This window comes from Mobula hypostoma, chromosome 4 (genome assembly GCF_963921235.1).
Source record: "Mobula hypostoma chromosome 4, sMobHyp1.1, whole genome shotgun sequence".
Taxonomy (NCBI): Eukaryota; Metazoa; Chordata; class Chondrichthyes; order Myliobatiformes; family Myliobatidae; genus Mobula; species Mobula hypostoma.
The window spans coordinates 103,678,871-103,693,461 of NC_086100.1; the positions used below are offsets into that span (position 1 = coordinate 103,678,871).

Sequence of the window (14,591 nt, forward strand, 5' to 3'; positions counted from 1 at the left end):
GAAAAGAAAAAGATTGGTTAAGACAAATGTAGGTCCCCTACAGACAGAAACAGGTGAATTGATTATGGGGAGCAAGGACATGGCAGACCAACTGAATAATTACTTTGGTTCTGTCTTCACTAAGGAGGACATAAATAATCTTCCGGAAATAGTAGGAGACAGAGGCTCCAGTGAGATGGAGGAAGTGAGGGAAATACATGTTAGTAGGGAAGTGGTGTTAGGTAAATTGAAGGGATTAAAGGCAGATAAATCCCCAGGGCCAGATGGTCAGCATCCTAGAGTGCTTAAGGAAGTAGCCCAAGAAATAGAGGATGCATTAGTGATAATTTTTCAAAACTCTTTAGATTCTGGACTAGTTCCTGAGGATTGGAGGGTGGCTAATGTAACCCCACTCCTTAAAAAAGGAGGGAGAGAGAAACCGGGGAATTATAGACCGGTTAGCCTAACATCGGTGGTGGGGAAACTGCTAGAGTCAGTTATCAAAGATGTGATAACAGCACATTTGGAAAGCGGTGAAATGATCTGACAAAGTCAGCATGGATTTGTGAAAGGAAAATCATGTCTGACGAATCTCATAGAATTTTTTGAGGATGTAACTAGTAGAGTGGATAGGGGAGAACCAGTGGATGTGGTATATTTGGATTTTCAAAAGGCTTTTGACAAGGTCCCACGCAGGAGATTAATGTGCAAACTTAAACCACACGGTATTGGGGGTAAGGCATTGATGTGGATAGAGAATTGGTTGGCAGACAGGAAGCAAAGAGTGGGAATAAACGGGACCTTTTCAGAATGGCAGGCAGTGACTAGTGGGGTACCGCAAGGCTCAGTGCTGGGACCCCAGTTGTTTACAATATATATTAATGACTTGGATGAGGGAATTAAATGCAGCATCTCCAATTTTGCGGATGACACGAAGCTGGGCGGCAGTGTTAGCTGTGAGGAGGATGCTAAGAGGATGCAGGGTGACTTTGATAGGTTAGGTGAGTGGCCAAATTCAAGGCAGATGCAATTTAATGTGGATAAATGTGAAGTTATCCACTTTGGTGGCAAAAACAGGAAAACAGATTATTATCTGAATGGTGGCCAATTAGGAAAAGGGGAGGTGCAACGAGACCTGGGTGTCATTATACACCAGTCATTGAAAGTGGGCATGCAGGTACAGCAGGCGGTGAAAAAGGCAAATGGTATGCTGGCATTTATAGCAAGCGGATTCGAGTACAGGAGCAGGGAGGTACTACTGCAGTTGTACAAGGCCTTGATGAGACCACACCTGGCGTATTGTGTGCAGTTTTGGTCCCCTAATCTGAGGAAAGACATCTTTGCCATAGAGGGAGTACAAAGAAGGTTCACCAGATTGATTCCTGGGATGGCAGGACTTTCATATGATGAAAGACTGGATGAACTAGGCTTATACTCGTTAGAATTTAGAAGATTGAGGGGGAATCTGATTGAAACGTATAAAATCCTAAAGGGATTGGACAGGCTAGATGCAGGAAGATTGTTCCCGATGTTGGGGAAGTCCAGAACGAGGGGTCACAGTTTGAGGATAAAGGGGAAGCCTTTTAGGACCGAGATTAGGAGAAACTTCTTCACACAGAGAGTGGTGAATCTGTGGAATTCTCTGCCACAGGAAACTGTTGAGGCCAGATCATTGGCTATATTTAAGAGGGAGTTAGATATGGCCCTTGTGGCTAAAGGGATCAGGGGGTATGGAGGGAAGGCTGGTACAGGGTTCTGAGTTGGATGATCAGCCATGATCATACTGAATGGTGGTGCAGGCTTGAAGGGCCGAATGGCCTACTCCTGCACCTATTTTCTATGTTTTCTATGTTTCTATGTTTCATGTTCTCATTATTTATTGTTATTTATTTATATTTGCATTTGCACAGTTTGTTGTCTTCTGCACTCTACTTAATACTTCATTGATCCTGTTACTATTTTATAGATTTGCTGAGTATGCCCACAGGAAAGTGAATCTCAGGGTTGTATACCGTGACACAAAAATTTCCATGAAGGACTTTTATAGTTAAGACAGACATTTCCCAAAATAATTGATGCCAAGATTAAGGAAGGCATTTTTCTTGGTCTACAAATCAAACAGGTCATCAATGACAGGCAATTCAAAGAATTTCTACTACTGGGACCAGAGAAAATCGCATGGAAAACATTCAAGGATGTTGTTGAAAGCTTTCTTGGCAACTACAGGGCACCAAATTAGGTGCAGCTGGTTGACAACATGCTTCAAGCTTTCAAAATGATGAAGCACAACATGTCATCAAAGATTCATTTTCTGCATTCCCATTTGGAATTCTTCCCTGCAAATCTTGATTCTGTCGGTGACGAAAACAGTGAAAAGTTTCACCAGGACATTGTGGTCATTGAGAAATGGTATCAGTGCAATTGGAATTCATCAATGCTGGCTGATTATTGTTGCACACTTAAGTGAGAAGCCTCAGAAACTGAGTACAAATGAAAATCGTCAATAGAACATTTTTAGCTTAGCTGAACTATTGCAAAGCATCAGCACCGATATGCAATTAAACACGTTATATTTAATAAAAGTTAATTTCTTGTTTCTCTAATTCCTATGTGATACAAGTAGTGTGAAATTATATTTGTGTTCAGCTTCAGGTGGTCTATTATAAACAAATAAAGACTTCTGAGGAAGCAACCCTTTCAAAAAAAATTTCAGTCCAGTATAAAATTAATAGGTTTCACTGATATACGGGAGGCCACGCTAGGAGCATCGGATATAGCAGACGATCGCTGCAGACTAGCAGATGAAGTGTTGCTTCACCTGGAAGGACTTTTTGAGGCCCTGAATGATAGTGAGGGAGGAGGTGCAGGGGCAGATGTGGCACTTATCCCACTTCTAAGGATAAGTGCCAGGAGGGAGATCAATGGGGAGGGATGAGTGGACAAGGGAGTCGCATAGGGAGCGATCTCTGCAGAAAGTGGAAAGTGGTGGACTGGGGGGGGGGAGGGAGGGAGAGATGTGCTTGGTGGTGGGATCCCATTGGAGATGGTGGAAGTTACTGAGAATTATGTGCTGGATGTGGAGGCTTGTGGGGTGATAGGTGAGGTCAAGAAGAACCCTGTACCTGATATGGTGGCAGGAGGATGGGGTGAGGACAGTGTAGATGATGGAGGAATGGAAGCCATTTTCTTTGCAGAAGGAGGACATCTCAGTTGTTCTGAACAAAGATCCTCATCCTGAGTGCAGGTGCAGTGGAGATGGAAGAACTGAGAAAAGGGAATGGCATTTTTATGTGATGGGGTGAAAAGAGGTATAGTCAAAGCAGGTGTGAGAGTTTATAAAAGATATCAGTAGTTAGACTGTGTACAGAGATGAAGACAGAGGGTTCACGAATAGTGAAAGAGGGGACAGAAATAGGAAGTGTAAATTTGAGGGTAGGGTGGAAGTTGGAGGCAAAGTTGATGAAAATGATAAGCTAAGCATGGGTGCAGGAAGCAGCACCAATACATTCATCAGTGTAGTGTGTAGGAAGAGTTGAGGAATGTTCCATGTAGCCAATGAAAAGGCAAGTATAGCAGGGACTTAGGCAAGTGCCCATGGCTACACCTTGAGTTTGAGGGTAGTGTGGGAAGCTGAAGGAGAAATTGTTGAGGTTGAGGACCAGTTCTGTCAGATGGAGGAGAGTGGTGGTGGAGGGGAACTGGTTGGGTCTGTTGTCCAGAAAGGTGGAGAGCTTTAAAGCCTCCTGATAGGTGATAGAAGTGTATAGGTACTGGACATCCATAGTGACAGTAAGACAATTGGGCTAGGGAGCTTAAAGTCATTGAAGAGAACTGGAGCGTGTGAAGTGTCATGGATGTGGGTAGCATAATGATATCTGCATTGTACCAGAGTGTTTTGCTAATTATGTTCATGCAACATTCGGCTGCTGTGCCTTGAGTATATGAGAAACTGCAGAAAGACAAGCAGATTCAATTATTGAAAGAATGCCAAGTACACTAATTAAGCAGATTAACAGAAAGCGCCCTGTCCCTAAACCGGTGGGGCTAGATAACACTATAAGAGAGACTATGCTGTTTTATCAAAACTATCATCAGCTCTTGTGTGGTGCTAGTCTTCCCTTAGTGCAAGTAAAATAAAGTGTTTATGATTGATCCACTCTGAGTTATTTGAGTTATTTGTTGTTCATTATAAGACATGGCGAAAGGTGCTTGACAAGAACTTACAGAGCTCTAAGATGCAGTGACCTGGATGTCCTAGTCAGCGCTGGATTAACTTAGTAGCAAAAGTAGCATATGCTATGGGCCCCATATTTTTGAGGCACTAAATGCCTGCAAGCTGCAGTCTGGTGAAAGCAACATCTCACCGTATTCTCACGACTGTTAGAGTGAGTTTTGGGTAGACGATTCATTTACACTTAAGTAAATGACTTCAGCCATCGGTCTTCTGCTCTTTGACAAAGTACTGTGGATTGAGTTCATAACAATGCATTTTCTAAAAGCTGTGAACCCAGTTTCATTTGTAACAATGCATCTCTGGCACGGCACCTCTGAGACAAGGATGCTAAATTTACAGATAGTTGCGAAGATGCCATATCTATGCTTTTTGAATATGAATTGTCCTCTATGTTAGCACGTAACATACCAGATAATATATTATGGATTTTAACTTGCATTCCTAAAGGCCATGAATGCCAGCTTAGGCATACTGGCGCCAGTAGAATGAATTTACTCAAAAGATGTGAAAAAATTGTCTACTTGTAACTATGAACTGACCTTTGTGTTTAGCAAATAAATATGGAGTCTCAATCACAAGGCGGTTAGACCTGTTCTGCCAGGGGTCTCTGCCTGCTGTAACCTTGTTTTGTCAAATAAAGAAACTGCCTTGTACCTACCGGTAACAAAACGCTCTGTGATTTCATCCACACCACAACAACGACGATCTGGCAACGCTGTTGTTTTCATGTCGGGGGAGCTGCATGCTGCGTGGTGCAGTATGTGTGTGCAGGCGTGTGTTGGCTCCATGCTGTGTCGTGGTATATGTGCTCATGCAAACCGAGGGAGGGGACATAAATCATACCTATCTAAAACAACATGTGAGGAATTCATCAATCTAATTGGATCCAGCATACTGGATCACATTATTGGTGAAGTGAAGAAATACAAGTATTATTCTGTTTCATTGGATTCTACTCCAGATATATCTAATGTGGACCAGCTGACTTTGACTGTGCGCTATGTTTTGCCGTCTGGACCAGTTGAAAGATTTTTGAAGTTTTTGGATATGGAAGGTCATAGTGCTGAACAGCTCGCTCAAAGTTTACTTGACTTTTTAAAGGAAAATGACATTGATATAAAAGACTGCCGTGGTCAAAGCTATGACAATGCCAGCAACATGAGTGGCAAGTATAGTGGCTTATAAGCACGAATTAAAGAGCTGAATGAGTTTGCGGATTACAATCCATGTTTTGCACATTCACTAAATTTGGTTGGAAAATGTTGTCAAGAAGTATTAATTTTCTTTCAATTTGTAGAAAGTCTGTACACATTTTTTCTGCTTCTCCTTATCGGTGGGATCTCCTTTCTGCTGCATTATCTGATGGTGGTGCTTGTTTGCCCATTGTGAAAAGAATGTCAGATACCAGGTGGTCAGCTTGTGCAGATACAACAAAAGCACTTTTACACAGCTTTTCTGCAATAAAACAAGTCTTGGATGACATTTCAAATAACAATGATCAGAAGGCAGAGTGTCGACAACAGGCTCACGGACTACTTTCAACCATGATGAAGTTGGAAACAGGAATAATGGTCATATTGTGGGATCAAGTATTACAGTGTTTTCAAATGACCAGTGCTTCCTTGCAATCTTCTGGCCAAGACTTGAACACAGCTTGTGCACTCTATGAATCCTTGCATGGATATATTCAAGCTATGCGGTCTACTTTTTCAGACATTGAGCAAAAAGCCAAGGATCTGACTCAGTGTGAAGATTATCAACAGCAAACTCGCAGAAATCACAAGCAAAATCGCACGTATGATGATTTCAGTGGTTCCAGCACTCTTGATCCACTTGTTGAATCTCAAACACCTTCTCAGAAGTTGAAAAGCCGAACATTTCTTGCTATTATTGACAGCTTGCTTTCTGCCCTGTCAAAAAGGCAGAAAGCTTATCTAAAGGTGAATGGTGTTTTTGGATTCCTTCATCAGTTACAGTCATTTACACCTGAAGAGATCATAAAGCGGTCATCAAATCTTATTAAATCATATCCAGAAGATCTGGAAGAAAGTCTTGATGAAGAATTTGTGCAGTTTACTGAACTGTTGAAAACTGATCTTGATTCTCATACTGGCACCAAACAAGACCTTGCAGAGTTACAGTTGTACCATTTGATAACTGACAATTCTTTGGAGTCCATGCTTTCCAAATGTAGACAATGCCTTGCACATCGATTTGTCACTCATGGTTACCAACTGCAGTGGAGAATGCTCATTTTCAAAACTGAAAAGGATTAAAAATGAACTAAAGAGCACCATGTGTCAAAACAGATTGAACAATCTCACTCTAATGAGCATTAAACATGAACTTCTGTGTGAAATAGACATTTCCAGTATTATCAACAAATTTGCTCATGCTAATCTAGAAAATCTAACTTTTAAATTGTAGTTTTGTTACTGTTGACATTTGAAATTGATGCCTACATGTAAGTAATACTATTACTGAAGTGTCAGACGTTTGTCGTATTGTCTGGCTGTATAGCAAATGAAAAAATTTAATTACTTTACTATGCAAGTAAGTAATTTATGTTTTAATACTTATGTGCATTTTTAAAATTAGGGCCCCTTTATAACACACGCTACAGGCCCCGCACTAGCTTAATCCCTGATCCTAGTGTGCATGATTTTTACAAGACTGGTTTACTTCCAAAATTGCAATACAACAAGCAATTAGAACAATTAACAGGGTGTTACCATTTATGGCTAGGGGAATTGGGTACAAAAATAAAATTATATCTCAGTTATTTCAGATATTGGTGAAACTACAACTCAAGAACAGGTTTAGTATATGTCTCCTTGTTTAATGCACTTCAGCTATTCAAGAGAAGGTTATGAGGCCAATACTGGAAGTGGGCTAATAGTCTTAAACTGTGATGAGGGCATGGGGAGGTGACAATGGGACATAGTTACATTAAGGATTATGGAAATATCTGGCTGATGGAATGTACAGGAATGTTGGAATTTGGAAAGGTACTTGATTGAAACATGAAGGATCCTGAGGGTCTTGACAGAGTGATGTGAAGAGGCTGCTTTCTCTGTGATAATCTAGGATGAGGAGTCACTATCTAAAAAAAAATCACACACTTGAGGCAGAGATGAGATTTTTCTCAGGTATCTTTGGAACTCCTAATCGATGAATAGGAACACAGCTTTTGGATATTTTTAAAGTAAAGATACTGTAGATAGATTCTTGATAAGCAAGGGGGTGAAAGATGGAAAAGCAGAGGTGAGGTTAGGGTGAAATCACCATGATCTTAGTAAATGGAAGAGAGTGTTTGAGTAAATAGTTGTCCTAATTACTTGTTGTACTTCAAGTGTACAAGTATATCAGCCTTCTAAAATCATGCACTGGAGCATCCTGGTCACTCTGCACCCTTCAACTCTGAAGAAAGTAAAACCAAGGTTCCAATGCTGAGACAGTATAAGGCATTAGTCAGACTGCACTAGGGTTATTGTGAACTATTTAAGGAAGGATGTGCTGGAATTGGAGAGGGTCCAAAGGAGTTTCATGAGAAAGATCCCAGGAATGAAAGGATTAATACATGCTGAGTGTTTGGTGAGTCTGGATCTGTACTCACTGGAGTTTGAAAGATTTGGAGGGGGGGTCTCACTAAAACCTATCAAATATTGAAATGCCTAGATAGAGTGGATGTGGAGAGGATGTTTCCTGAAGTGGGAAAGTCTAGGACCACAGACGCAGCCTTAGAATAGAAGGATGTCCTTTAGAACAGAAAAATGAAAACAGATCTGTGCAAAGTGACCTAAATTACTTACAAATATAAAACACAAAATAATTGATTGCATTAGTATTCACCTCCTTCAAGTCGGTATTTAGTAGATGCACCTTTGGCAGCAATTACAGACTTGAGTGTGTGTGGATAGGTCTCTATCAGATCTGCACATCTTGACACTGCAATTTTCCCCCATTCTTCTTTACAGAACTGCTCAAGCTCTGTCAGATTGCATGGGGATTGAGAGTGAACAGCCTTTTTCAAGTTCAGCCACAAATTCTCAATTGGATTGAGGTCTGGACTTCGTTGTTTTTAAGCCATAATTGTGTAGCTTTGGCTTTATGCTTGAGGTGAATGAAGAATATATGCTTGGCTTATATTCTAGTCTTGCTGGAAAACAAATCTTCTCCCAAGTTGCAGTTCTCTTACAGACTGCATCAGATTTTCCTCCAGGATTTCCCTGTATTTTGCTGCATTCATTTTACCCTCTACCTTCACAAGCCTTCCAGGGCCTGCTGCAGTAAAGCATCCCCACAGCATAATGCAGCCACCACCATGCTTCACGGTAACGATGGTGTGTTTTTGATGATGTGTGGTGTTTTGCTTATGCCAAACATAGGGTTTAGTCTGAGGGATAAGAAGCTCAATTTTGGTTTCATCAGACCATAGAACCTTCTTCCAGATGACTTCAGAGTCTCCCACATGCCTTCTGGCAAACTCTAGCTGAGATATCATGTGAGTTTTTTTTCAACAGCGGCTTTCTCTTTGCCATTCTCCCATAAAGCTGTGACTGGTGAAGCACCTGGGCAACAGTTGTTGTATGCACAGTCTCTCCCATCTCAGCTACTGAAGCTTGTAACTCCTCCAGAGTTGTCATAGGTCTCTCGGTGGCCTCCCTGACTAGTCCCCTTCTTGCACAGTCACTGAGTTTTTAAGGACAGCCTACTCATTTACAGCATCTGCAGATTTCCTCGAGTTTGCGTCATTTACAGCTGTGCCATACTCCTTCCATTTCTTGATGATTGACTTATGTGTCCTCCAAGGGATATTCGGTGACATGGGGGAAATTTTCTTGTATCCATCTCCTGACTTGTACTTTTCAATAGCCTTTTCACAGAGTTGCTTGGAGTGTTCTTGTATCTTCATGGTGTAGTTTTGCCAGGATACTGACTTATCAGCAGATGGACCTTCCAGGTACAGGTGAATTTTTACTACAATCAATTGAAACACCTTGACTGCACACAATGATCTCCATTAAACTATTTATGTGACTTCTAAAACCAAATGGCTGCACCAGTGATGATTTGGCGTGTCATATTAAAGGGGGTGAATACTTATGCAATCAATTATTTTGTGTTTTATATTTGTAATTAATTTAGATCACTTTGTAGAGATCTGTTTTCACTTTGACACAAAAGAGTATTTTTCTGTTGATCAGTGTCAAAAAGAGCTAAATTAAATCCACAGTGATTCAATGTTGTAAAACAGTAAAACATGAAAACTTTCAAGGGGGGTTGAATACTTTCTATAGGCACTGTATTAAAAAGGTTAAATTAAATTAGCGCAAAACGAGAGAAAAAAAGTAGTGAGGTAGCATTTATGGGTTTAATGTCCATTCAGAAATTGGATGGCAGAGGGGAAGAAGCTGTTCCTGAAATGTTGAGTTGTGCCTTCAGGCTCATGTTGATGGGGGCCCTTAATGACAATGCTGCCTTTTTGAGGCATTGCTCCTCATTGAAACTTGCAGAATATTAAAAGTCTTAGATAAAGTGGATGTGGAGAGTATGTTTCCGATAATGTGAAAGTCTAGGACCAGAGGGCACAGCCTCAGAATAGAAGGATGTTCCTTTAGAACATAGATGGAGAGGAATTTCTTTAGCCAGGGACTGGCGAATCTCTGGAATTCATTGCCAGATGGCTGCGGAGGCCAGGTCATTGAGTATATCGAAAGCAGAAGTTGATGGGTTCTTGATTTGTAAGGCTGTCATAGATTACAGGGAGAAGGTAGCAGAATGCAGTTGTGAGAGTAAATAAATCGGCCATGATTGAATGACAGGAGAGACCTGGTGGGTCAAAAGGCCTAATTTTACACCGATGTCTTATGGAAAGCAGCCGGTGCATGCCTCTTCATCCAGTATATTCCTTTTCAGATGAAGGTACCAGACTACAGCTAGAAGTAAACATTGCCAACAGCCTGCCCTGGTCCATCTAGGTAGACATCACGACCAAACAACTTCTCCAGTGTGTCTGGAGGCTAACAAAATTTGGCATATCCCTGTTAACCCTCACCAGTTTTTATAGATATACCACAGAAAGCACCTTACTGAATGAACAGCATCATGACCTGGCATATCAATTGCTCTACCCAAGACTACAAGAAACTGCAGAAGGTTATGGACAGAGCTCAGCACATCATGAAAACCAACCCTTCTCAACGACCACACTTCTTGCTGCCTTGGTAAGTCAGTCAACATACCCTTCCTGTAGTTGAAAGGTTATTGAATGGACTTCCTGCACGCTCAGTGCATTTTATTAGGTACACCGGCTCATTAATGCAAATATCTAATCAGCCAATCACATGGCAGCAACTCAATACATAAAAGCATGCACAAATGGTCAAGAGTTTCAGTTATTGTTCAAATGAAACACTATAATGAGAAAGACATTTGATCTAAGTGTTTTTGATCATAGAATGATTATTGGTGTCAAATGAGATGGTTTGAGCATTTTAGAAACTACTGATCTTCTGTGATTTTCCTGCAGAAAATTCTCTAGAGTTTACAGAAATGGTGTGAAAAACAAAAAAAATCTAGTAAGCTGCAGTTCTGCAGCAAAAAATTATCTTGCTAATGACAGAAGTCAGAGGAGAATGGCCAGACTGGTTCAAGCTGACAGGAAAGTGACAGTAACTCACATACCCACATTACAACAATGATGTGTAGAAGAGCATCTCGGAATGCACAACATGTCGAACCTTGAAGTGGATGGGCTACAGCAGCAGAAGAACATGAACATACACCCAGCGACCACTTTATGAGGTACAGGAGGTAACTAGTAAAGTGGCCACTGAGTGTATGATAAGATAGGCTCTTGACCTCACAATCTACCTTGACATGGATTTGTATCTTATTATCTCCCTGCACAGTACTTTCTCTGTAACTTTAACATTTTATTCTGCACTCTGTTATTGCTTTTCCCTTGTACAACCCCAATGTACTTATGGGATGAAATGATCTGTATCGATGTCAAGCAAAACAAAGATTTTCATTGTTCCTTGGTACATGTGACAATCATAACCCAATTTACCAGTTTACTTTGTGAGTGGATAGGGATAATGACAAACATTAGCTGGTGAGCCAGATGCCAACCATTTGGATTTTCTAAATGGTCAGATAGTGATTGATTATATTCTTTTCATGAGGTTCCATTATTATATCCTTCATTCTAGATCCCAGCGTTCTCCCTGCTACTGATATTAGGCTAACTGGTCTATAATCCCCTCTGTTCTCACACCTTGTTTTCATAAATACTGGGGTCATATTTGCTCTCTTCCCACTCACAGATCAGTAGAAGTTTGGAAGATGATAATCAGATGCTTAATATTTCTATGGCCTCCTCTTTGAAAAGGTTACTGACACCTCGGTATTTATTGACTCTGGTACTTCTTTTCTACTAACACTTTTATCGATAGTTCCTTATTCTAGCCAGACCTCCTCTTCTCAGACTTTTTATAAGTTTTGGACTTTTTATAAGTTTTGGGCCTTTTTTCTGTCAAAACAGGTGTTTTTGTTAATTTTTGTGTGTGTGGGGGGTGGTTTGATTTTCTTGTTGTGTTTCATGTGGGGGGAGTGGGATTTTGGGACTGATGTTCTTGTTGCCTTTTGCATGGCGAGAGGGGGGCTTCGGGGGCGGGGGGGTGGGAATTGATGATCGTATTGCCACTCTGTTTTTGTGTGGGGCGGGGGGTGGGTTTGCTGTTTCTCTTTGAATCTGATTTGCATGGTTTTCACTGTTTTGTTGCTATCTGGAGAAGAACGTATACTGCATACACACTTCGATAGTAAATGAACCTTTGGATGTTTAGAAAGTATTTGTTTCTTTGCAATTTCAACATTCTCCATTATAAAATTTCCCTCTCTAGCTGTAGGTGACATTCAATTGCTGTTTTTGCATATTCTATTCAAACTATTACAGTCCATTTTTATGCTTCATGCAGCTTATTCTCTCATATCCTAGCTCGCAATTCTGAGATAGCTGACATTCTTTTGCTTGCGTTCTCTTTTCTTCACTACTCTCTATGTGACTGTCAAGGGCCTGTTTACTCTCAGCTTCGAACACTAGAGGCTGCAGCTTCTGGGGTTTGGAGGAAAAAATAAACTGCTAGTAGAAAAGACACAGGAAGCTGAGACCAATTCTTAACTCTCACATTGCCAGCACAGAACTTTTCCAAGTTGCTGCTGCAGATCTCTGCAATGCCTTCTAATCATTGTATTAGCATAAAGACCCAGAGATTACATACAAGTAAATTTATGTCCTTGATTTCAAGATTTCATCTCATAGGGAGAGCCTAGAAACCAATATTCATTAAAACCAACTGACTCTCACTACTATTTGACAACCTTCTGTTAGGAAACTATTCCATTTTACCAGTTTCCTTAACTTTGCCATATCTGTTTCTAAAATAGTTGCTTGTTATGTCTCCCCCTCGCTGTGAAATGGAGACATCTCTTTTTCCCTTATTAGGGAGAGAGAGAGCCGGGTGAATGAGTAGTCTTTGGGATACTACAAGTCTGTGTCTTTATTGATGCTTTGCTGCACGCTTGAGTGCTCGGTGGGGGGCGCCAATGCTTTTTTGTGATAGGGAGGGGTGATCGTTGCTTTGCTGCTGCTTACGTATGGGAGGGGGGAGTTGGGGGGGCTCTGGGGTTCTAACATTTAACTGTCATTCATTCTTTGGGGTACTCCTCTGTTTTCATGGGTGGTTGTGAAGAAAAAGCATTTCAGGATGTATATTGTATACATTTCTCTGACATTAAATGTATCTTCCAAACCTTTGAAATGACAACTTCGATTCCAGTGCTTTCAAGATATCTTTTGTTCTTAACCATGGGCTCTCCTTCACCATTCTTTGTCTGGTTCTGATGATAGGTCATAGATCTGAACTTTAATTCTGTTTCTTTCTTCAGAGATGCTGCCTGCCCTGTTGAGTATGTCCAACATTTTCTACATCCATCGCAGCTGCAGTGTGCATTGCTGTTGTGTGCTATCATGTGAAATGTTCCGTTCTGTAATCATTCTACCTCAATGTTTCAGGAGCCATGCTAAATAAGTGTTGTGGGGAATTTTGTGGGTCCTGTTTCAAGATGTGTTTCTGGATGAGAACAACCCTCATTCAAATTCACACTGGATTTTGGTTAATTTTGTGACTTCCTTGGCACTGGCATTAATTACTTGTTTCAGTATTGCTAACTAGGTAAAACCCTATTCCAAAGATTTAAGATTCGAAGTTCATTTATTATTAAAATATTTATGTATTATACAACCCCGAGATTTGTCTTCCCACAGACAGTCATGAAACAAAGAACCATGGAACCCATTCAAAGAAAATTATCAGACCCCAACATGCAAAACAAACAAATCACACAAATGGCAAAAAAAAAGAATGAAAAACACAGAATATAAAACACCGAACTGCAAGTCGTTGAACAAATCCAGGCATATTCAATTCAGTTCAATGTGGTGCTGTGTCGTTCATTGACAGCAGGCCACCGAGGCAGTCTGGCCCAATCAAAATTGCCCAAAATAGCAAGAAAAAAGGAGTGATCAGAAACTAGAAAAACATCATAATGTGAGTCCCATCCATAAACTGTGTCGATTAAACCTTGTCCAAGACCTAGGACCCCAGCATCATCCTCCGGCAGCATCGAGTGAGAGGGAGGGAGACAGAGACCATTCGAATGCAGGGACGTTCCTCTGGTAGAAGCAGAAGAGAGTGAGAGAGTGAGAGAATATCACAAACAGACACCTTCCTCTGCAGCAGCAAGAGAGAGAGAGGCTGGTAAAGTGTCAGTATGTGTTTTCGCTTGAACAGTAATTCTAGTCTTCATTGAGATGCAACTTCAGACATGTGCCTTGAATGCTTTGCTCTTGAAAGGCAAGACCACAGTGACTTTTAGCTTCTCACCCTTACGACCATTCCAGGTTGCTGATGATGATCTCATGATGTCACCGACTTTGCCGCTTGACTGCTGCATTAGGTGGGTCACCAAACTCCATAATCGATAAAAGGAGACTTTGTTTAACTTACAGTCTACAGAAACAGACAGACTAGACAGGGGGAGGGTTGAAGCTTCGACTGCTGCTCGTGCATGGGAGTGCGAGGGGAGGAGTTTGGAGTTCTGATATTTTCTGTCATTCACTCTTTGGGATTTTTTTCTGTTTCATGGATGTCTATGAAGAGTAAGAATTTTGGGTGGTATATTCTATACAGTTCTGATATCAAATTTAACCACTGAACTATTTCCTAAAGTGCAGGTATTCATAGAACACAGTCGCACACTGGAGAGACACCACAGCAACTTTTATGTAGCAGTTCTCTTGGAGAGCTCC

The 14,591-nt window shown here is 41.0% G+C and overlaps 1 protein-coding gene across 1 annotated transcript in view; it reads right to left on the reverse strand.

The window, feature by feature from the left end:
* The window catches only part of LOC134344880 (uncharacterized), a 60,948-nt gene that overhangs the window by 19,889 nt on the left and 26,468 nt on the right, over positions 1 to 14,591 (reverse strand). The gene's annotated exons all lie outside the window — the stretch shown is intronic.